The sequence below is a fragment of the Rattus norvegicus genome, chromosome 18 (genome assembly GCF_021556685.1).
Source record: "Rattus norvegicus strain SHRSP/BbbUtx chromosome 18, alternate assembly SHRSP_T2T, whole genome shotgun sequence".
NCBI lineage: Eukaryota > Metazoa > Chordata > Mammalia > Rodentia > Muridae > Rattus > Rattus norvegicus.
The window spans coordinates 69067687-69092405 of NC_141551.1; the positions used below are offsets into that span (position 1 = coordinate 69067687).

Consider the following 24719-nt stretch of genomic DNA (forward strand, 5'->3'; position numbering starts at 1 on the left):
AGAGCTGACTTGGTCAAGTCTCAGAAGAGGCTGAGTGTCTGTGTGCTACTTTGGATGAGCCCCTAACCACGAGACTCTATGTTAGTAGTTGTTCTGCATACCTTGTTGGATTGCTTATACGCATTAAACGTAGGAATGCAGAAAGCTGTGGGCAAATGCCTAGCTTGTGATAATGCATCTTATACGTTCATACATCTTAGGTTATGGGTTATTAATATGGTTTCTCTGTTTTAATAACCTAGTGACCAGATGTGGTAATAAAGAACTTCTTAGAAGTCACCACCAGGGAACTCAGTTTCTGGCCTAACCACTCTTTCTTACTAGTGAAACATTCTTTCCAGTGGAAAAACCCACTCTGCGTGGCTAGATAGGACCTGATCAACCACATCCAGAGGCAGGTAACCCGGTGTGGCCAATCAGAGCTTCACATTCCTTGGTTACATGGCTGAGTCCCCCAGAAAACACCACCCAAATACTACGTGAGAGTTGACTTAGGGGTTCTGGAAGGAACAATGTTACTCTTTCTCCAGACTGGAGACTGAAATTATAATGTGATCATGTAGATGTTCCAACAGCAGGGCTTCACCGAAAGGAGATGAGGGGGTGGGAGCAAAGGTAGAAGTGCTCAAGGCAAGGAGACCCATGGGGCCCAGCTTGACCCCACAATAGGCACTTCCTGTGGAGTAAGCCAATAATCTCCCTATTGTGACATAAGCAGCCGATGTTCATTCCCAACTTTCATACCCAGTAGGCCCCTCTCATTCAGGGCAGTATTGGCTGAGTGGGAACTGACCTAGCAACCTGAGCGCCAGGGTAGACCCACATTGTCTGGAACAAAGTCACTGGACGGTTAAGATGCTGCCTCCCCGCCTCATCTGGCAGAATCTAAGCACAGCAAGAAGCTGAAGGAGAAATAGCAAATCCGGCTGTTGTTTGAAAGGATGGATGGTAACGTGTATCTGGCTTTTCAATTATGTCTCCCTCTAAAATGTGTCTACCTAACTCTACCCATTCATAGGTTCTTCTACTTTAGAATAACACTTTGATCTGACCTTGGTCCTGGAGTTGGTGCTCACTAAAGAGAAGGAAAGCATCTTTCCTCCCTCCGTCTCCAAACCCACAGATAGGCTGAAAGGCACCAAACCCTGGGAGAGGAGTGACAATGGGACGGACCATTGTCCTTTCTACACCTCATCCCGAGCTGTGTCACAAAAAGTATATGCTGTTTGGAAGAAGAAAGGATTTGGGCTTGAACAAGAGTAGGAAGTCGCTAAACCAAAGAGGTTCTATTTCAAAATCTAGAGTCTTCGCCCTTGTCTGCTAATAGATTCCCTGGGATGTCAGGGTCACAGAGAACAAGGGGAACCTCTGGGTTACCTCAAAGTCATAACGTCCTGGTGCTGGCCACTGGACAAAGGGATGTCTATGATCCTTGGAAAAATGAAGCATCACTTAGCCAGCCCTCCAGGAGCTCGGCAGCAGTTCCCATCCACCCTGAGCTGCAGCTGAGCCCTGCCCGTGCCTTGAGTCTTGAGAGGCCTTGTAAAACAGTGACAGTGACAACCTTTCCCACAAACTCCTAGCCCAAGGACACAATTTCTGTACCTTTCAGGAAAGACAAGAGATGCTTTAGAAAAGAGTCCCCATACCAGTGCTGGGGGCCTCCAGCTGTGCAGGACAGGTACATTAGAGAGGGCAGATAATCATCAGCTGATTACTGCTAAGCAAAATACACTTCAAGGACACTCAGGAGGAAATCAGCCACCCACAGCCCTAATACTCTCCTCGTAGTTTGTTACCCAAAGCTCCAAACTTAGGTAACTGAAAATCCACTCAAAAAAAGTTAAATAATCAATCCCTAGTAACGTGTGTTTACCTAGTCATGAATTATGTCCCTGAGTCATTGTTCTAACAATATTATGTATGTTATACATGAAAACAGGTATTATAACTGCCAGAGACATAGGTTATTGGAAGGATGTTTGCCTAGCATCTATAAAGCCCTGTCTTCAAGTCTCAGTACTCTTCAAAAACATTTTTTAAAAAAAAAAGGATTCCATTTGTTTTAAAGATTTACTTATTTGCTTATTTATTTGTATGTATGAATGCTCTATCTGCATGCCAGAAGAGGGCACCAGATCCCATTAGAGCCACCATGTGGTTGCTAGGATTTGAACTCAGGACCTCTGAAAGAACAGACAATGCGCACTTAACTGCTGAGCCATCTCCTCAGCCCCCCAAAAAAACATACTTTAAAAAGATGTAATAAAGAAATAAATAATATGCGTACTAATCACCATGTATCCCATTTATACATTCAGGGGAAGATTTAGCATTAGAACCGGGGGATATAAATTCGTATTTGAAATAAATATCTTGATTTCAACATTGAGGCCAGCTTCTTGCTGGGTGACTATACCATACTGTGTTTGCCTCAAGAAACACCTAACAGAAGCAGAAGTGTGGTCCCCACTTGCCCGTGCTGTTTCCTGTCTATGCTAAGTGCCGTCTCCAATCCCAAGCTGTATCTCAGAACTCTTAAACCATTTCCCCATCTTTGTGCATATTGAGTGAGATGTAACCATATTAACATAATCTGAGAATCCATTTAATCAGGCAAATGTACAGAGAGCTGCAATACACTAGAACCCAGCAGAGCAGGGCTCCTGCTGTTAGCCACCAGGAAGCCTCTGTTCATGCCTCAGGATACGTAGGTCCTGTGTGACAAATGGAGTAGCTCACTATGGATTGTGGGAGACATAATTGTGCATGCCTCCAGATAAACCCCAGTAAAAAAAAAGTTTCACTTTTAGGCTATAAATAAATAAGAGAATTTTTTTTTACAATGTTCTCCCATCCGATAGCTCGTGTGGCAAAACTCTACCCTTTTTAGAAACCCTGCTACGGATACCACTGCCCTGCACTTCTGAAGGGGCTGGTTCTCCTAGCCTGTCTCCCCTTCCAACCTCTTCACAACTAGAGAAGCAGAGCCACAATCCTGTCTTCCCACTGCCCATGAGACAGAGTCCGGGCTGCTTAGCACAGTGTGGGAGACCTTCACACCACTCTCCTGTGTCTCTTGGCTTTATCCCTTTCTCTTTCTCTAGCAAAAGCATCTCCCATCCCCACCTCCTGCCCAAAAAGCAAGCACTGATGGATCAGGCTAGAGTCTTTCAGGGCTCCGCAATTTCTCTCTTCTCTGCCTGGACTGTCTTAATTCCACACTAAAACTAAGTGTGCTTTCTAAAAGCACTAAAACCTAAAAGTCTGCTTTCTAACCGGCAATCAACACCACCCCCCAAACCCTCCACCCTCGACCCTATAGACCAAGGCATTACCTCCACCAACTCACGATAAAATGGCAGTCATGTCCTCTCTCTCCAGTTAATCTTTTCAACACTCACCTCTGTCTGGGGACTTCACCACAGCCTGGAAACATTTTCCAGTAAATCAAATGAGTTTAACTCCCATCTACTCCCTAATCAAGCACAGAGACTTAGTCAGACTTTCCCTTTTGTTGTTAACGTGACCTGCCCTTGTTCTGGTGTCTGAAACCTTGAACACTCGTTCACCCCAGAGTACATATTTCTCAGCCCTGTGGAAACATCGACACTGCTGAGTGGCCCGGCTGGAACCCAGCGGCTTCACGGATGCTACACTTGAACTCCTAGTGCCCTTCCTCATGCTCACACACAGCTTAACTCCTCGAAGGCTGGTGGGGCCTGAGATACTTCCAAGTTTAATCACACCCTAGCTCGAACCAGACAACCATAAAAACAATAGTCGTTGCTTTATCGTGAAACCCAGTCAAAGGCACAGTGGTTCCATGTTAGGTGGTAATTAGCTATTCTTGCTAGCATTACCACCATTTCCTGAGCGCCGTGGCTTCTTCAGCAACTCACCGTGTTTGGCTCTGCTAAGCTACCAAAGAACACTGACCATCTGTAAGACTGAGGAAGTCTATTGACTTCATCAGCTGGCGCTTCCGATACAAAATAGAGTGATCACTTCCCACCAGGAATGTGTTGCCTCAAAGTTCTGGAGGCTGGGAATTCAAGATGGGTGGTGCTGGTAGATTAATTTTCTCAATGTCTTTCTCCCTGTCTGTGAACAGTTGCCTTCTCTCTGTGTGTGTAAACATGGCCCCTTCATGCATCTAGAGAGCAGTCTCCAGCGTCTCTTCGTTTCAGAAGATCAGCAGCCCTGTCAGATTGTATGCTCTATGCATGCTCACTTGGAGATTACTATTCCAGTATATGAAGGGAGACAGTTGGATTCTAGCAGCCATCCATAGCTTCATCAAGTTCTGCCCATACTGAGAGCGGAGGCAGCTCACTTGATCAAAGACAAAGAGGAATTATTCTTGCAGAGATCAGTAGGCCCACCTCAACTGTATAAACTCCCCTGGGCACACGCCCCACTCTCCACACAATCCATTAGGAATTAGCTGCTCCACTTCCCATGTGCCCACAGTACTCACTTCATGGTGTGAGCTGCACTATTCACGTGGTCAAGTCTTGACCCAAGGACATCAAAGTGTAATGATTTTAGAAATGAGGCCTTCATGATGATGATCAAGTCATAGCAAAGTCATGTGAGTGGGTCTTGATCCAATAGAACTAGTATATCCAGAGAAGGAAATAACTTGGACACAGATGCGTAGTGGTGGGGGTTGGGGGGAACAAGATGGCAGCCTGAGAGACAGCCATCTACAAGCAAGAAAAGTAAAGGCATCAACCCTGGCAATGCTTTGACGCCACATTTCGTGCTTCCAAAGTGAGGAGGAAAAGTTGTACTGCTTAAGTCATCTAAACTGTCACATCCTTAATTAACGCAGCCTTAGTGAGATAGATCAATTCTATTAGGGAGAGGATTCTGTAATAATGGGAACCACTCAGTGTTAGGCTTACTCTTAGACCATTCTAAGTGTTCCCAGCATCTGTTGATGGAGCAGGGAACAAAGCAAGGGATAGGCAAAGGAGAGGAGAAACGATGGAGAAACTGTTGCCTTCTGTGTCTGTGATTCTAGTTTGTAAAAGTGCATTCAACTCTGGCTAGAAGGGATCTCCTGGGAATTTCTATCGTTGTTTCTCTCCTTTAGCTTCTAGTGGGGCTTTCAATAAGGTGAGCTGAGCATGCTGAAGGCTTGCCTGTTCGACTGAGGCAGAAAGTACAGAAGGTCAGCCTCAGTATAGGGCTGGCATCAGCGTCCTACAGAAACATGGCAAAGCTTAATATGCCTGGCAGCAATTTAAGAAATAGATGGAATTAATTTCAATAATGTATGTTTATTTTCCAGTTCCAGCATATTAAAACTCTTTGGTATTTTACAGTTTAGGACTATGTTTGAAATCAAATGTACAGGATGTAGTTCTGACTGGCCACAGGTTACTTGCTCCCTAGTGACACGTCACTAGTGGCTACTGTATTGCACATCACCAGTGCAGGCGTTAGTGACTTAGAGATCGGAAGGACGTGGTTTTGTGTCTTGACCCATCAATGCCTTGTTTAAACTCAATGCTTCCGTTCTGCATCTCTCAAACGGTGACAACTCTATGGGTCTCTCAAGGCTAACACAAAGGCTCAATGAAACTTTCCAGGCCAAGCGTCTGACATTTTGGCAGCATAATCACCAGGTGCCAAGCTCTGTGCCGTGTGGTTTACGTGATAAACACCCAGTAAATTGCAGCATGTGTCTTTAACCATCAGAGCTGAAGCAGTTTCTGTCAGGTAAATAATAGCCTTCTAGGTCAGTTTTTCAAATAATAAAATGAGAAAATGAATGAATCTCCCACAAAGAACCTTCCTGATCAAGTTGCCTGATCCCTCGGCATGGTCTTGTCACTTTGGAATCTTGTTGGCTTTTAACACTAGACCACAGCAATAAAGACAAAAGTGTTAGCCTTCTCTTCTTTCGCCTTCTATATTCTTGATGTCAGTGCTCCCCATGGCAGAGAAATGGTTCTGAACATCCAAATTCCCAAGCTACCCTGAGTCCTGTGCTGCCTTGGAAAAAAAAAAAAAGGGAGAAGATTCTCCCGATCAATTCATCCACTATTTCTGAAATATGACTTCATAAAAAGAGATACGCCTTTTCTGTGAGATCTCATAATTCACCCTCATATAACATAGGCAATAAACAAGAACGGGTGGCTCCCTGTTAAAATATGTGCAATAGATATATTACTGTATCTACCATATATTTCTATTTCAGCATGCAATGAGCTCTCCTAACACCTTCTGATAGTAAATTACATAACCTTGGCCATATCGTAACACTAAATAAAAAGACACAAATCTTGATCACAAACAGTTGGTGCCTTATAACTGCTTTCAGTTTGGGATCTCACAGCCCTCTGCAAAATTGATTAGCTCAATACTTATATGTGATTCTTTTTAAGGAACAAGAAGCTGTATGCGATGGCTAATTTGGAACATCAACTTGATAAGTTCTAGAATTGAAGAAATGAGCCTCTGGGTGTGTCTTTGAGAGAGTATTGACTAGGCTAACAGAGCTGGGAAAACCCGTCCTGAATGTGGTCAGGGATCATAGACAACCAAGTTCAATGGGCTGAGATCATAGGCAGCATAAAAGGAGGCTACTTGAGTACCAGCACTCACCTTTCTCCCACCCCTGACTGCAGATACAATAGGTCCAGCTACCTCAAGCTTCTGCTCTCATGGCCCTGGACCATCCCTCTCTCCCTTAAGTTGCCTTTGGTGAAATATTTTATCACAGGTTTGTTTGCACTACAGTACAAATACTAGACAATTGGTCATGCACAACCATTTCCTTCATGATTCAAGGAATGGGAAACAGTGGCTTTTAACAGGAAGTGGCCAGCTTTGTCTGGGGACACTTCATCTATAGATAGTCTTGATTGACATAACTAGAGAACAAAACAATTACACTAGCCTCTGGATATACTCCAGGGTTGCTGGTGAGCCTGCCCCAGTGACCAGGATAGCACTCTTCATGAAGAATTACAGAGTACAAAATATGGCCATGTCTTAGCTAGGATTTCCATTGCTATGAAGAGACACCATGACCAATGCAACTCTTATAAGGACAACATTTAATTGGACTGGCTTACAGTTTGAGAGGTTCAGTCCGTTATCATCAAGGCAGGAAGCATGGCAGCATCCAGGCAGGCATGGCAGGCACTAGAGGAGCTGAGAGTTCTACATCTTGCCTTACTGAAGGCAGACAGAAGACTGTCTCGGGCAGCTAGGAGGAGGATCTCAAAGCCCACCCCCAGTGACACACTTCCTCCAACAAGGCCGCATCTCTTAGTAGAACCACTCCAGTGAATGAGCAAAGTAAGGAAAAGTGAACTCCCACCTCAGTTCCCACTGAGAAGACTCCTAACCAGAGTGAAATGTCAATTGATCGACTAGGAAATGATGATAATTGAAAAGAAATGACAAATGCAGGCAGCAAGTCTCTGGATGAAAGGACCCTATAGCCAGCAAGTGCCTGGATTAATGGATCCTATAACCAGCAAGTCACTAAGACAATACTTCTCTCTCTCTCTCCCACCTTTAAGCAGCACCCCAAAAAAGAACAAAGTTTGTTGGCTTCACATAGGGAACAACATCCTCTCCACTTTCTTTGGGCATTCTTGATAACAGTCGGGTATCTCAAAATATGGGCCACTGCTGATGTGAAAGTTGAGTCCCTGGAGCAGGGTGGAGCTGACGTGAGACAAGACAAGCCTTTGCCAAAGCCCTGCTGTCAGGAAAGGCCTCTGACTTACACAGTGGGGAGTACTGATGTGAGCGTGGGTGTCTGAGGGCACGTGTGAGACTCTGATTTCTTCCTGTGTGACTTCTTTGCTCAACATCCTGTCAGAGGATGTGAAAGTTTCTTTCTTGAGAGGTTGCCAATCACCTGCCTCCCACACCCTTGTCAACACTCCTCTTTGATTACAGTGGGGGGAAAGCATGATTTGCTTAAAAGGTAGATCGTAAAGGAAAAAGACAGTAGTCACAGGAGACCTCAGCTGTTTGGAAAGTGGGTATCTTACTGAAATAAACAGAGTATGTGCCAAGCGTCATGGTGCACACCTTTAATCCCAGCACTTGCAAGGCAGAGAAAAGGAGATCTCTGTGACTTTGAGAACAGCTTGGTCTACAAAGCAAGTTCCAGGACAGCCAGGGTTATGACACGAAGAAACCTTGTCTAGGTGGGGGCAAAAAAAAACAAACAAAACAAAATAAATAAAAAAAACAGAAAATGTGACTTGTTTAGCATTCGTTACCCTGAAGATAAGGAAAGACGCTGAAGAGACATTTGTCCTTGAACTCAATTCTGGCCTAGGAAAACAAAATACTTGGCAGAACAAATGCATGGTTCTCTGGGGTTGGGGTGTTTATCATATCAAATATACATATTCAAAATTAGAAGGTAGGGCCTATGAGTGAGAGAGGGAACATGCAATCTCTCTCTCTCTCTCTCTCTCCTTCTCTCTCTCTCTCTCCCTCCCTCCCTCCCTCCCTCTCTCCTTCCCTCCCTCTCTTCCTAGGTTTTCTCACCTAATCTACTTTCTGGTTCCATCCACTTTCTGGCAAATTCAATTTCATTTTTCCTTACAGTGAATAAAATTCCATTATACGAAAATAATCTTAAATGTTTACAATGAGATAATATACGGTGTTAACTTGTGAAACGTGGAAGTCTGGCTAAGTATAGCTCGGAAACAATACTGGGAGAAAAGAAAGGAAGAATAAGTGAATAAGATTCCATTTCGTTTCAAACCTTTGCCATCTGGCGATCCCACTGGCACGTGTATATCCAGAAGAAATGAGATCTGTCCTCCAAATCATACCTGCACTCTCGTATTTAGGGCAGCACAATTTACAACATCCAAGACTTAGAATAAAATGTTCACCAGTGAATGGATGGATGAATGGAAATTCGTTTGTATCATGTTTGTATATTTATTATATGATACCAATATAATCCAAACACTAAAACATGAATTATTAATCCTTGATACAGCATGGATGAGTTCTAAAAGCATTGGGACAAGTGAAGACAGTTACAAAAGGATAGATAGATAGATAGATAGATAGATAGATAGATAGATAGATAGACAGACAGTTATTACAGTGCTAGTGAATTTTATGTCAAAATGACACAAACTAGGATGTCATTTGAGGAGGAAGCCTCAATTAAGAAAACACTTCTGTAAGATTAGGCTTCTGTAAGAAAGCCTGAAGGACGTTTTCAGGAATATTAAAATCAAAATTATAACAGCATACCATTTCACATGCATTACACAATGTTAGGGGTTGGTCGTGTGCTGCTATGTATTCAAATGCTAAATTCTGATCCCCAAGATCTGGTTGCTTCACAAACACCAAGTGTTGCTATGTAAACCTTGCTCCCCCATTTAAAGCTATTGGTTAAATAAAAATGGCTACAGCCAATTACTGGGGAGAATAGAAAGGTCAGAATTTCAGTTATCAGGCTGGGGGGGTCTCAGATAAGGACCACAAGGAGGAAAGAGAGAGGAAAAGAAGGTGAAAGGAGGATAGGAGAAAGAAGAGAGGACTGAAAGTCTCCATTAGATGTGCTGGGCCAGGAGCAGGAGCCATAATGAAAGATCCCCTCCCCCACAGGATAGACTGCTGGAGCAGAAGTGACCCAGGAGAGACTCAAACAGCAAGTACTTGGGGGAGAGCAGCTAGAAAGGTAACATTCAAGCAAATAGAAAAACAGATTTAGGGGTAATCCCCCAGTAATCGTGCCAATGCTAAATAAATAAATAAATAAATAAATAAATAAATAAATAAATCGTAGTTGGAGTCTCGTTCATTCGGAAGCTATCAGGGATTAAAAACAATTTCATCACTTTACATCACAATGGCTCTGAAAGAAGTCAGATAGCAAACACTGGAATGGATGTTGAAAAAGTCAACCCCTTGTACACTGGTGGCGAGAATAACAAATGACAACTCCCTCTGATAAACAAAGCATTCAAGAGACCCAGTCATCCCACTCCTATGCATGCACCAAAGAGTAGTGTCTGGAAACCTGTACTGTGTGGTCCTAGGAGCATTAATCACCATGGCAAAACAGACACCACTGTCTGCCAACTGGCAGGGTGACAAGCTCAGTAATGTACATGTGACGAGGAATGAACTGTCACTCTGTGATACAACATGGGTGAGTCCTGAGAATGTGGGGACCAGTGAGAACAATTCTGAAGGACCGTGCTGTGTATGATTCTCTCCATGTGGAAAGCTCTAGATAGGCAAACCGCATGTGGCCACAGCGGTTTGCATATGGCACCGAGGACATGGGCATGGGGCAGAAGTAGAGTTCAGAACAGAATGTCGGTGGGGAGTAATCGTCTGTTCTAAAGTTGATTCTAAATACATAAGAACCATTGAACCCATTGAGAAATGTTTAACATGTCTCAGAGAGGAGAGAAAGAGGGAAGAGAGAGGAGAGAGAGAGAAGAGGGAGATGAGAGAGAAGGGGGAAGAGAGAGAGAAAAGGGAGAAAGAGAGACAGAGAGAGAGGGAGAGAGAGAAGAGGGAAGAGAGAGAGAAGAGGGAAGAGAGAGAGAAGAGGGAAGAGAGAGAGAAAAGGGAGAAAGAGAGACAGAGAGAGAGGGAGAGAGGGGGGGTGGGGATGAATGTAGGTAAATACAATGTGGTTTATTTCTGGGTTGAATCCCAAAACAGAAAAGAGACACACTCCTGGGAAACTAGCAAAACCTAAATAAAACCTGAAGATTAGTAGTAGTTAGTAGTAGTAATAATTGGTTTCTTGGTTTGGGCAAATATGCACAATACTGTAAGTTGGTAACAATTGAAGGAAACCAGGTAATTTTTAAATCATTTCAAAATAAACATTTTAACGCTAAGAAGAAAAAACAGCATAATAATTCCACCATGATAGCATTCAAGCGATGCTTACAAACACAAAAATCCACAATGTGTTATTGGTGACACCTGCAAGCCATGGGGTATGGAACTATTCATGAACATGATAAACCAAATTCAGGGTGATCTCTGGGAAGGAAAACAATGGCAAGTCGACTAGAAATCATTGTGATACAACCCTTTTGAATTAGGTTCTCGAGCAAATCCAACAAAATGTTAAGAAGAGCTAAACTAGTGATGCACAGTACACACACTGTTGCTGCTCTATGTCTCATATTTTCAGATAATAGGACACTGTGGATCACGCAGCATCTGAAGATGTTTGTACCTCAAGGACCAATGTCTGGAGCATAAGGCCTGCTAACACTTTTGGTTCTGTGGTCAAGATAACAAACATGACTGGGATTTGTTTAGCCAAGACGGCGTTAACACTCCTGGAGTGGTCACTTACTGGCAAGAAGAGCACGGAATTTGCCATCATGGACTGCTTAGCTGTGTGCTTAGGCCTCTCATTGCTTAAAGTTCTATTACCTTGGCCAGGACAGCAAACTCTTTACCTTTGGGTTTTCATAGTAGCCTAATGGCACCTATCATAGTGTCTCTCACACAGAGGAGTTCATACAAGGTGATCCGTGTAGACTGGTAGTAAGCCTTCCTGAAGCTATCTGGAAACATCTGGAAATATGTGGGGTCGCCACACTTTGAAGAACAGGGGTGTTTGTGGCATCTAGTAATCAGACACCAGGGATGTTGCTAAAGATGTACAGCCCCTACTGGAATGAATTAGCCTATTGCCCATCACTCTGTGGCCGAGAAACCCTGACCTGAAACGTTCAATACAATGCCTAGAAGTGCTCACAGGGTACTGTGATGTTAGCTGCAATGTTACTGTCAACATTAAGGTCATAATGTAACACCAGGAGAGAACGGACTACACTGGCACCTAGCTGGATCTCCTTTTGCCTTCTTCAGTAAGTATGTAAGAAGTTCCAGCACAGTTTGTCCTGCAGGTGAATGGCTCAAAAGCTTTTGGACTAGAAGAGACGTCTCCTCTCTTTTGCTTCCAGCTCTGTGGTGGCGTACCCCACCCTCTCCCCCTGCCCAGCTGCCATTTCTTATTTCTACTTTGTAGCAGCGTTAATTAACCCTGGGAAGATTTCAGGCACCAGAGATAGAAAAGGGCATACACTTTCAAAGATAAAGCTGAATCCTTATCAAGCCTCCCTGCACAGCCCAGGAAAACAGTCTTCACAAGAAGAGGCTCTGGGCAAATGCAACAAATTATCCACTCTTAACCTTGGACTCCTTTTAAAAGAAAACATCTGAAAAGGAAAGCAGAGACAAAAAAAAAAAAAAAACCGAGAAGACTGGAAAATTCTGCACCCATTTGTAGGGTCAGCATATGAGTGTGTCCTCTTTGACACCTTGTATGTAAACCACCCAGCTAGTGCACAGTAGGTCTACCATCCATCACATTTAAATGATATGTAGGTAGGGGTTTAAATTCAATGGTTCCATTATTTTTATAAAAAGAAGCCCTTCTGTATCACACAAGTCTTACAAACACAGTTTTACAAAACAAATCTTACAAACACCTTTAAGAGCCGAAAAAGGACAGCCCAGGTGGTGTGGCACATCCGTGCAGCCCTATACTAGTAACCTGAACCCTGGTAGAGATCAGAGATTGCTAGCTCAAGGGTAGATGGAGTTATGCGGTCACATAGAAAAAGAAAGGTTTAGATTGTAAAAAATGAAAGCTTCACGATCCAAAGAGAAGGTTTTCATCTCTAGCTCTCTACCTTCTCCTGCAAACCACAACAAAAACCTGCCCACAGGGCTTGGGCCTATGAATTTTGATTAAGTAATTTTCCACCGAGATAGAAACTTTTACACAATCTGCATTTTAAGGACAAGCTGCAGGATGACCTTCATGTCAGGAATCTTTGGGTTCTGTGACACACCTTGTCGCTCTCCATATGTCTCCCTTCACATTTCTGGAGTGGGGTGCTGAGGAAGGATCCCTGGTGAAAAGCCAAGTCAACTGTGAGTCTCGTGGACCGGGAGAGCAGAATGCAAAAGAGCACGCCCAGGGCAGAGGTTGGATACGGAAAGAGGAACTCAGTTCTACTAACAAATGAGCAAAGCAGAGATGGCCAGAGTAGGGGATCTGAACGAAGCTAAAGCCAAATCTGAGGTGGAAAATGTTTCTCTCCAGCTACCAACATTAGATCTCCTGTCTGCTGTCCCCCTCTGATCTCTCCCTGACCCTGCAGTGTTTATTGGGTTTCATCAAAATTGCCATCAAGGATGCTGGAAAAGACTCAGTTTTCTTCAGGGGTGTGATGCCTGAGAGGCTCCTCAGCTCCAGGAGATGGCCCTACACTCATGCACATACTGAGAGCACAAAGGGGAAGGGACTCAGTAGGTTTTATTTAAAAAAAAAAAAAAACATGAGAAATTGGAAGAGATAAGGTGGGGGAACAGGAACGGACTAGCTGGTAGGAATGCAGATTTGATCAAAATACATTACATGCCCATATGAAATTCTCAAACAGGAAAAGAAAAGATTGCCATCGGGTTGAGCAAATAAATCAGTAGGTTTCTCCTTCTGGAAGATTAGAATAAACTCAGGACCACACACTATCTTGAGACTTGCATTCCTCTCTACTGACTCATGAATATTCTTAGATCTATCTCATGTCCCCAGATCTCCTGTCTGCTATCTCCCTCTGATCTCTCCCTCCTGGCTTTCCTCTTCCAAGAAGCCTCTGTAACTATTAATACTTCAGCCAAGACCACAGGGCACTGCCATTTTCCAACACCGAAGTTAAACTAAAAGATTATACTGTAATTTCATTACATTTGCCTTAGTGGTTAGCATGTAATGACTAGTGTCCTCTGATTCTCTCGTATTGGTAGATTTGTCTTCTCACATATCTCCAGGACTTCCTAAGTTTTCTTTTTATACCTAAAACTCTTTGAACATATTGAATAAATTGGATGAAATTGACCGTGCAAAGCTCCCATGGCCTGCTCCTTGACATGCTCTTAGATTGACACCTGTAGGCATGAATGTATGAAGATGCAGACACCTTTAGATGCCATTAGCTCTCAGCCAGTTCTCTTCAAAATCCCAGAAACAATCTCAGGGACATATAAAGAATTTCCACCATGGAATTCCCTCTTTACCAATGAGAAGACGATGGTTGTTTCAAGAGTTAAAGAGGGGCAGATAGAGTCAAGATATGGACAAAGAGCATTTGTTCACGTGTCACCTCTTTCTTAGTGACTTTCATAAGCTCCAACCTGATGATCATTTTCCTTGTCATTATGGACATAATAATAAAAACAATACAAGTCAATACCCCTGTCCCCTGAACCTAGAAACAGGATATAGTACATATAAAGATGAGTTATGATTACAGATTTAAACTTTGGTTTTCAGCTGATTTAGAATGAGTATGGCTGGGATGTTGCTTGGTAACTGAATGCTTATCCTGTATGTATGAAGCCATGACTTAACCTCTAGCACTAAGAAAACAATAACGATAATATTATAAAATAAGGATATTGTCCTGACCTACCCAAATAAACCTGGTGTACTCTAAATAGATCTTTAAAATAAGAGGGACAGAAGAGGAGACACGTGAGGAAGTACTGTGAAGATGCTATGTGGTTGATATTGAAATTGGAGGATGGGACCACAAGCCACAAAATTCACATAGCCTTGAGAAACTAGAAAGAGCTTCCAGAAAGAACCGGTCCTACCTACTCCAGGAGTTTAGCCCAGTAAGATACATATGAGATTTCTATAGCTTGACTTGTTAGATGAATTTGTGTTGTTGCAAATGCCAAACCCACAATAATTTGTAATCGCAGCAAACCACCAAATACACAATGGCCACCTCTGAACTCAAGAAGGAAACTATACAAGTACAGAGCGTGGCTCTAACTAGAGGACTGCCTGTCAGATGCACGCTAGACATTGATGTCCCCAACTATTAGGCCTCATCTGGGGGCCCTTTGGATTAATTTCATCAGAGTATCTGGAAGATGGATGGTACCTGCAGTTGCTCCTCATAAGTCTTATGGGAGGTAGGAAACATAGGTTGATAGTGAGTGCCTGAAGAACAGGAGACCTGCTTCTAACAAGGTATGATACCTGTGTGAGCCACTGCCCCTGCCAAGCTCTGTCACCTCCTCATAGTTCAAACAAGCTGATCCATGCTGAGCTCCCTCTCTTTGCTTTTTTTTTTCTTCTGATGGGGAGGATTTGTTTTGACTTGTTTGTTTTGAGACAATGTCTCCCTCTATATACCAGGTTGACCTCCAACTCCAGGTCCTCCCGCCCCAGCCTCCTGAAGGCTAGGACTGCAGTCAAAACATCAGTCCAGGGGCTGGGGATTTAGCTCAGTGGTAGAGCGCTTACCTAGGAAGTGCAAGGCCCTGGGTTCGGTCCCCAGCTCCGAAAAAAAAAAAAAAAGAACCAAAAAAAAAAAATCAGTCCAGCACAAGTTTTGATGTTTCTTTGAGTAGCCTCTTTTTGGTCACGTTGTGAAATATATTTCCAAATCTAGTAAAATGTAGACCATATAGCAATGTACATGCAGTCACACTTGCAAGCATGCACATACACACACACACACACACACACACACACACACACACACACACACTCACACACACACACACACACACACAAACACACACACACACTCAAATCACTGGAGGGATTCAAATCAAAACCCCAGTGAACTACTAACCCTGTGCCTATTGATGATATGATGGCTATTCTTGGTTGTCAACACGACTTCTTTTGAAATAACTCAAATTCAAATAACTGGGCATATCTGTGAGGGATTTTTTTTTAATTAAATCATTTGAAGAAGGAAGATCTTTGAGGTGGAAAGATCCACCTTTAATCTGGGTCACATCTTCTGCTGGCAGCCTAGCTAGATAAAGGACATTGAAGAAGGAAGATATCTTTCTCTTCGCCTCCTTGCTCTTACTCTCTCTGGTAAATCCCTTCCTTCACTAGCCTTAGAGCCCAATTGATTGGGAACTCAAGACCATGGGGAACATTCAGCCTCATGGACTGAATACCTACTAGATTCTCGAAACTCCTGTTGGTAAACAGCCATAGTTGGATGACAGCCTATTCTATTCTATAAGTTCTATTCCTCTAAAGTACACTGCTATACTGACTGGTTTTGTGTGTCAACATGATACAAGCTGGAGTTATCACAGATAAAGGAGCCTCTGTTGAGGAAATGCCTCCATGAGATCCAGCTGTGAGGCATTTTCTTAGTCAGTGATCAAGTGGGAGGGCCTATTGTGGGTGGTGCTGTCCCTGGGCTGATGGTCTTGGGTTCTATAAGAAAGCAAGCTGAGCCAGCCAGGGGAAGCAAGCCAGTAAGTAAGTAACATCCCTCCATGTCCTCTGCATCAGCTACTGCTTCCTGGCCTGCTTGAATTCCAATCCTGACTTCCTCTCGTGATGAACAGCAATGTGGAAGTGTAAGCTGAATAAACCCTTTCCTCCCCAACTTGCTTCTTGGTCCTGATGTTTTGTGTTTCCAGGAATGGAAACCCTGACTAATACAGTTACCTGATATAGATGGGAAGGATGGAAAGACAGGGAAAGGAATGAAAAAGGGAAAACATGTGGTGTGAGGGTGTGAAAAACTAGGACCCTGTGTTCCATTTGTGGGACTATAAAATCATGAGTCCCCTGTGGGAACCTATGGTAAGTCCACTAACCACAAAAGCAGAATTGTTTGATTATCCAGCAATTTATATTCTGGATATACACACAAAATAATTTAATACAGGAAAACGAACAAGCATTGAATACCGATGTGTGTGGCAGCATTACTCACAATAACAGTAACCCAAGTGTCCATCAACAGATATATGAAACAATGCATATGGCTACAGTTGGTTATTGTTTTGAGCTCTAAAAAGGAAGGTCTTCTGGCATAAGACAAGGCATGGGTGAACCATAAGGGGGATGTGCAGAGTGAAACAAGCCAGTAGCTGATGGGATGAATTCTGTATGGTTCTGCCAATGAGACCACATTCATTGCCTAAGTGACCACACTGATGGGGACAGAGTGCAATGGTGGCTTCTAGAAGTCAAAGATGGGGGCAGGGAATTTTTGTTTAATGAAAGGAGCTCTGAGGTAAATAGTGCTAAGAGAAGCACAGCGGTGTGACTCTCCTTAGAGTCCTGAAACTGATTTGGTCAACATGGCAAAGCTCTGACCCTGTATAACTGTATCATAAATGTATGTATATAATTATCATAGTTGTAAAGAGGTTTTTATGGCTGGGAGGTATTTGAGTGCATAAAAGCACTTGGCCACACTAGCCTGGCCACCCGAGTTCCGATGCCCAGAACCTGCACATGAGAGTTCAAGCAGCTATATTTCCTGCACCTATAGGAAATAGGAGGCAAAGGCATGAGAACCAGAACCTCCCAGGCCAGCTAGCCTGGCATACACAGTGGCCAAGAGACTGTCTTAAACGAGACGGAGGGCAAAGACCAACACCCCAAGTTTCCTCCAATCTCTACATGTGCGCCACAAGAGTGTGCACATATGTTCACACACATTTTGAAATGTAGACATAGGGGGAAAGTTGTTAGTGGAGTAATAATTCAAAATAATATAAAAACGCAGCCAAGCTCAAGTTGTATACATCCTGCGTGCCTGTCACTACATCACCCAAAGTCAGGGACAAATGTCCTTCCATGCCTGTCTCTCTCTTCATTCAGCTTGAGTTGTGAGTTACTGTCGCCTACAGGAATGAGTGGTCCTCACTGCAACCACCTGCCGGGTGAGCATGGTGAGCTCTTGCTGGGTGTGTAACCTTCAGAAGCATCAATCACCCAGTGGAGGGCAAGCCATGACACTGACGGGCATTGTCACCTTCTCATTTACCCATGAGCACACTCAGACTCCTACCTTCCACTTTCTCATTAACCTCTTAGCCCACCCAAGTTAGGAGGTAAATTTACTTAAGCTCCAGGTAGAGAATGGGAGGCCTGTTTAATTAGACATGTTATCTATTGCCTTCAGTGAGTTTTTCCTGCTGGGGAAGAGCTGTTAACCTAATCACATTTCACAATCACAACCAAGCAGAGAATCCAAATGGTTTGGGCATATAAATCCACGGAAAGGGGGAAATATAATCTGTAAGCTACTGATCCATGAATAGCCACTCTTCATTTCAATCAGCAAAGCAGAGAGAGGACTAAACGGAACAGTAAATGAATGAAAGTCAACTGGGCTGTTGCTGTCAGGTTATGCTGAAGAGCAAGAGGCTTTGTGACTGTTCTCTCTGATCTCCAACACATTCTTCTTTCTTAACCAGGCTGTCTGCACCATGCCGTTGTACTCCCCGGCACAGACACAAGTTGGAGCCCTCTTTAAACACTATCATCTCCCACAATCAGAAGATGCCTCACAGATGCTCTCTGCACTGGTTGACTCTGAAGCCTAGAAGCAGCCAGACCCCTTCCAAAAGTCCAGACACACTTGTCACAGGACTGGGGCTAGAATACAGTCTTGTCAATACTCCACGTCTTCTCTTACTCCACAGTCTACTTCCCTGACCACATATCGCACTCCTTCCCTATGTACTTCCAAGAGAATCTAGTGACATATTGTCCTGCATGAACCAGTCCAAAACACCAGTATAGTCATTAAAATCTTCACAACTTTCTTCTCACCCCTTGGCCTGGCTGCTTGTTTCTAAGTCTTGCTGGACTCCCAAACAAGTCCCACTTTAAGCATTGACTCTTGAGTCCTAAAGTCACCTGACAACCAGAGCTCATCGATCCAAGACTGTAGAATCAACGATGATTTGTTTTCCCACTTTGTTCACGAGAATGGATACAACATCCTCTGTGCTAAATATTTCTGTTTCACCAGCACTGGACAGAACACAACCTTCTTGTGTTGCCCTCCATGGAAATGGAGAAATAGGTAGAGCCACGTGCTTACCTCACAATCCAGAAGCATCACTGTCCAAAGGAGAACAGGAACCTGGTGGGAAGGAAGTGGGGTCATGAGAGGAGCCCACTGTTGCTGCGAGTCTGCAGCTCACCTCTCATTCACACAAAAGCAGACAAGCCAAGTAACTGCTTTTCTGGGGTTCATTTCAAACCAGTTGATTTCTTAAGATAGTAAACAGAGAAAGCTAGTTGTGGGTCGTTGTCTATCTGTTGGTAAAGGCAAGCACAAGATAAGGCAAGGCCTGTGATTGGACAGTGAAAAAGTAAGGTGGGCACAGAGTTTTGGAGAGAGGAGAGACAGGAGACAGGAGAAGAACCAAGATGGAGGCCGAGAAGGACGACCCAGATCCGTGTGGCCTTAAATGGCCACAGGTAGCTATGAAAATCCTATAAGGGATGAATTATTACAGGACAATTTGGCTTATCTGGGTTGTCAGTTTATATCAATATTAATTGGCTCTGAGTTTATCGTGTGGACGTTTTGTGGAGTGAGAATTTACTAATATAAATCTGATTAATAAATTACAACATTATTGAGTTTTAATTTTAACAGGCTACTGGGAGTTATGGCTATAACTATAGGGGGCGGATGCAGGGAATGTGAGCAGAGTTCTTAGCAGAGTCACAAGAGGGTAGCCACTACTGGACTCAGAGAGTGGCCAGCAACAGCATGGGATAGAAATTGAAAACTTAGCAAGTCAGGTTGAGAAGTGTTGCTGATCGAGATTAAAGTACCCCGCAGATGCCATGTGGCCCGTCAGAGCTGGCAATAGTGTGGGTTGGTGTATCTTCATTTTTTACTATTTACCACTACAGCTAGTCTGAGAATAAAAGGCAAGAGAAGGTTGGAGGAGAGACAGAGAAAGACACAGAGATAGAGACAGACAGTCGGGATTGGAGGGGAGGTAGATTCCAAAATAACTCACACTGGGTGCTAACTCACTGGCTTGAACCAAATGCTAGTAATCAATGGGAAAGCCTTTAATGAGTGTGAGCCCACACAGTTAATCAGAAATTTAGAACTTAAGGTCTGTATTACAGCCTTCACCCACCACACATTTCATGCTTCGTTTTCAATTACCCCTTAGTCAATTAACTATGAAGCTTAAATGAGACGAGTGGAACTTGGGAGATTAAAGCTAATAGAGTCAGCTAGTAAAGCCATTTAATAGGATGATAATAGAAAATAGACGACCTTAACCCTTGCTAAGCCAGGCTGCACCAAGCCTGTGTGGTTAAAGGATGCAACCATGACAGACACCAGGGACACAGATACTTTTAGAAAACCACAGCACCCCGTCTTATCCTTTTCTCTTCTTGATGCACCTGCAGCTTTCCCAGAGCCTTCCAGAAGTCTCTCTGATGGGAGGCCTAAGTGGTTGTTCAATCATTGCTTTACTTTGGTGGAACAACTTTCAAGATCATCTTTTCTTCTCTCAAACCTTTTCATATCTGTTTGGCTCTTCTTTTCCTGAATTATCACACAGATAACCCTTGATACGAGAACTAATTTTCTCAAGTTTGTCATTTTTGAGTGACCTTTCAACAAAATGAGTGTCTTGGAATGGTGTAGAGTATCCAGGTCAAAGACATGGATTCTCTTTCTATAGAAAGAATCTCTTGGTTGGGGATTTAGCTCAGTGGTAGAGGGCTTGCCTAGCAAGCGCAAGGCCCTGGGTTCGGTCCTCAGTTCCAAAAGGGGTGGGGGAGAATCTCTTATGTTCTGTATAGAATCATCACCTATCAATAAAAAGGCCTATGATCAATGAGATGAAGCAGGATTAGGGGGTGGAATATCAAACAGAAAGAAGGAATTCTGGGACAGAGTTGTCCTGAACTAGGAAGAAGCTGGTCCCATGAAACTGAGAAGAGGTAGCCAACCACAGGACAGGGCTTAGATAAAACAAACAGGATACTTAAGTTACAAGCTAGGAGGAATGAGCCAAAGCTTTTGTCTAGGCAATTATTCATAATAGGTCAGTCTCACAGCAGTTATTTTGTGATCTTGGGAAAAGCACTCAGTTAGCAAGCTGAATGATTTTGGGAAAGTCACTTAGCTTAAGTTGAATTGTACAGTCACTCATGCCAGACATGCCTGGTGTACATCTGGTAACAGCACAGAAGGCTTGGTAGCTATCCTGTGGGGAGGGAAACAGCTCGATAAAAAGCAGGATTGTGTGGAGACCAAAGTCTTCAAAACTCAGTGTCTGATAAGTACCCAAAGTCAAGGACAAAGCACAACATGAACTCAAAGAGAAATGCCTTAGATGACAGCATATTCCCCAGAGACATAATGAAGGCAGCACCACTTGAGCTGATCTTAGAAGGATCCGTGGATTATTCAGGCAGCAAGTGAGTGGAAGACCAAAGGGAAGCCTCCAGCAAGATGGTATAATATAAAACACCTTCAAGAAGTGCAGGCTCATCTAACAGACTAGTAGCAAAGCATGGAGGCCCTTCTCAGTCAGGCTGAGAAGCTTCTCCCACCAAGTCTCAGACTTACAGAAGAACACAAAAATCAGGGCATGGTGGAGCTTGCTTCTAATCCCAGCTTTCAGAAGGCTGAGGCAGGAGGACTGTAAATTCAAGGCTAGCTTGACACTGTCTCAAATAAACAAACCAAAGCAAAACAAAACAAGACCAAGAAGACAACAGGAGACCCATCCGACAACTAACACATGAGCTAGCATTGTGACTGTAAGGAGAAAAATAAAACCGACTGAAGCAAGAACACAACATGTTTACGAAACATAAACAAAAGACGTTGCCTACTTGGGATTAAAGAAGATATTAAAGATGCCTGACACCACCAGAAAGGTATCAAGGAGGGTGATGATAAAGACCTTGAGAGTTCAAGGCAAAGGCATGAGAATTGGGAGTTCAAACTCACTATTTTGCAAGTCTCAAAACAGAAAAAAAGGCGGGGAGTTGGGGGAGGGACCTCAGGCCTAACTCATTGGAAGAGAGCTTGTTTAATAGGCCCAGAGTCCTAGGTTCAATCCCTAGTACTGCAAAATCTACAAATAAATCTAAAATAAAAGCCAAAATTATACAATTTCTAGAGGCAAGCATAGAAAATCTTTTTAAAAGAAAACTTTAAAAGCCCAGCATGGTGGTACCCAACCTGTAACCTGACACTTGAGAGGATGTCTGGACAAGCAGTAACCAAAGGCCCAGTTGGATGTCAGCAAGGATTTAAATGTAGGATCAGGGTAAGGGAAACCATGGCCTCATCTGGTAAATTGAGGGTTTCTATAATAACAGCAAGTTCTGGCCCTGAGTGTACAGTAGATTCCCCTGGAAACTGTCTGAAAACACACAGTTGGACCAATTAGGCAGCACCAAAACAAAGACAGAGAGAGGGCTCTCTGGGGTGAGGTTCCAGTGCTGGAGTGCACATCGGGAGGTTTCTGCCACTGCAAAAATTCCTCTTTGGATAAGAGAGTAGGTGGTGACTGATTCCCTGTTGGCTCAAGTTGACAAAAATATAAATAAATTTGCCATTGATCAGTAAATAGTCCCTGCAGAACAATCTGTTCCAAACCTATATCCTAGGACCCAGGGTGTGGAGGCAGTAGGATCAAGAGATCTAGGCCAACCTGGGCTTTATGAAACCTTACCTCAAAAAAATCAGATAATGTCCTTAATACAGAGAAATACTTTACTAAGAATTCCAATGAAGAAGCATGTTGTCTTGCTTAGAAAGCCATGGAATAGAAAGGGTTAAGAGGGAAAAAGAGAGGCCCAGGTCTAGAATCCCCGGGTTGTTCTAACTCAGGGCAAGCTGAGCCTTGTGCTGCAGGACCACAGGTCTATTGACATTCTTTATCCTTCCAGCTCATAGTTACCCTCCATCTGTTTTACCAGTGGATTCCACAGCCATCGTGTAAATTACACAGTACAGACATTACAAATACTCTTTTTCTAGATGAAGAAACACAGGCAAGAGACAGCTGGCAAGATCCAGATTGGAAAGGAATTGCCAGGAATCTTCTGTTGCCTCTGCAAAACAGAGCATGGAAGGACTCTGGGCTCTGGGTGAGGAAGCAGAGGTTATATCTTAGTGAAACTTCTTGATCAACCTACAAGCCATTTCTCCCATTGGATTTATAGTTAGAACTCAAAAGACAGCAAGGCTGACTGATTTTAACTTCTCCATGTGTTTTCTTCATGCTGTGGCAGAGCACCTGGGAAAACCAAACTCTAAAAAACTCAGTTGAGAAGTAAGCAATGTAAGTCACTCAGTGTTGGATAATTGTGACTATTCGTCAGATACTTGGCTGTGTGTGAGACTGCAAAAGGCTGTCTATAGTGATATGGATGTGTTACTCAGTCAAACACTAGTCATGTGTCTGAACAAAAATTGGTTCTACTCTGAAGACTTCATGTGACACTCTCAGGCTGAGGAAAAAATTCCTAGGCTATTAAAAAAGTTCTGAATAGTGTATCATTTACACCAGTTGCCACACTAAATATAAACGAGCAATACTCTCCCATTCAATGCCATTCACAGAGCAATAGGTTTTAAGAGTAGAAATCCACTCAATCAGGAAGGCATATAGAATATCCAGAGATTCTCACACTCTGGATTGGAGATATGGCTCAGTGGGTAAAGTGATTGTTGCACAAGAACCTGAGTTCTAGTCCTCAGCACCCACATAAGAGCTGGGAGAAGCAATGCATGGAGACAAGCAGATATCAGGAACGTGCAACCAATAAATCTAGCCAGTTGATGAGCTCCAACTTTAGTATCAAGACTGTCTCACAAAGGTAAAGTAGAAATCCACAGAGGAAGACATCTGCCCTGGACTCTAGCCTTCACATGCCCACACAAGTGTGTGTGAGTGTATGCACTTACTACACACAACACACATGTGTGCACATTGAAAACAAACAAAGCTTGTTTTCTTTCCCACATCATTCTCCTCTGTGTCTCCTCAAATCTGTAGATTCCCATTCACTAAAGAGTCCACCGGACCTCTCTGGTCTGATGTGTTCCCTTGAGTTACTATTGCAAATTTTCAAAAGAGAAAGTCTTTTGGGGGGCTGGGGATTTAGCTCAGTGGTAGAGCGCTTACCTAGGAATCGCAAGGCCCTGGGTTCGGTCCCCAGCTCCGAAAAAAAGAACCAAAAAAAAACAAAAAGAGAGAAAGTCTTTTGGTTGGTTATTGACAAACCAAGGGATTGGATGGATTATGATCACCATGGGTCTAATCAGAGTAGAGAGCTGGGACCGTAGTACAAAGGTCACCTTCCCAGGAACCTTCCTCTTTCAAGATCAGTGGTGTGTGTGTGTGTGTGTGTGTGTGTGTGTGTGTGTGTGTGTGCGTGTGTGTGTGTGTGTGTGTGTAGGGGCAGGGGGTTGCATCACATGTGTGAAAAGGGTATGCATGGTGTGAGTGAGTGTGTGTGTGTGTATGTGTGTGTGAGAGAGAGACAGAGACAGACAGAGACAGACAGAGACAGACAGAGACAGAGACAGAGAGACAGAGAAACAGAGAGTTTGCTTTTAGAAAATCAGGCTATGTGCAGGACAAACATCCCCTAAACTACCTACATGATCACTGTATATAATTAGAAGAAGTTGTTCTAAAGAAGTTAGACAAAGCCATCTGAAACAAAGACAGGGTTTGTGCATTCTTGAATCTCCACAAAAATCAGCATACTATATGTCCCAAACATGTGACATGGGTCTGCCACAAATCCCAAAACAAATCTGCAGATGAGCTACATTTTAAAGCTGTTAATGTATGCCAGCTGATTTGTAATGTAAGACTTGGTTGCAGTAAGGTAGCTTTGACCTTTG

At 43.4% G+C, this 24719-nt stretch overlaps 1 long non-coding RNA gene across 1 annotated transcript; it reads left to right on the forward strand.

The window, feature by feature from the left end:
- Positions 1 to 760: 760 nt before the first annotated feature.
- LOC134483049 (uncharacterized) lies at positions 761 to 18473 on the forward strand. Its single transcript, XR_015642638.1, has 2 exons — positions 761 to 948; positions 18271 to 18473. It is a non-coding gene; the product is annotated as an uncharacterized LOC134483049 (long non-coding RNA).
- Positions 18474 to 24719: the final 6246 nt, after the last annotated feature.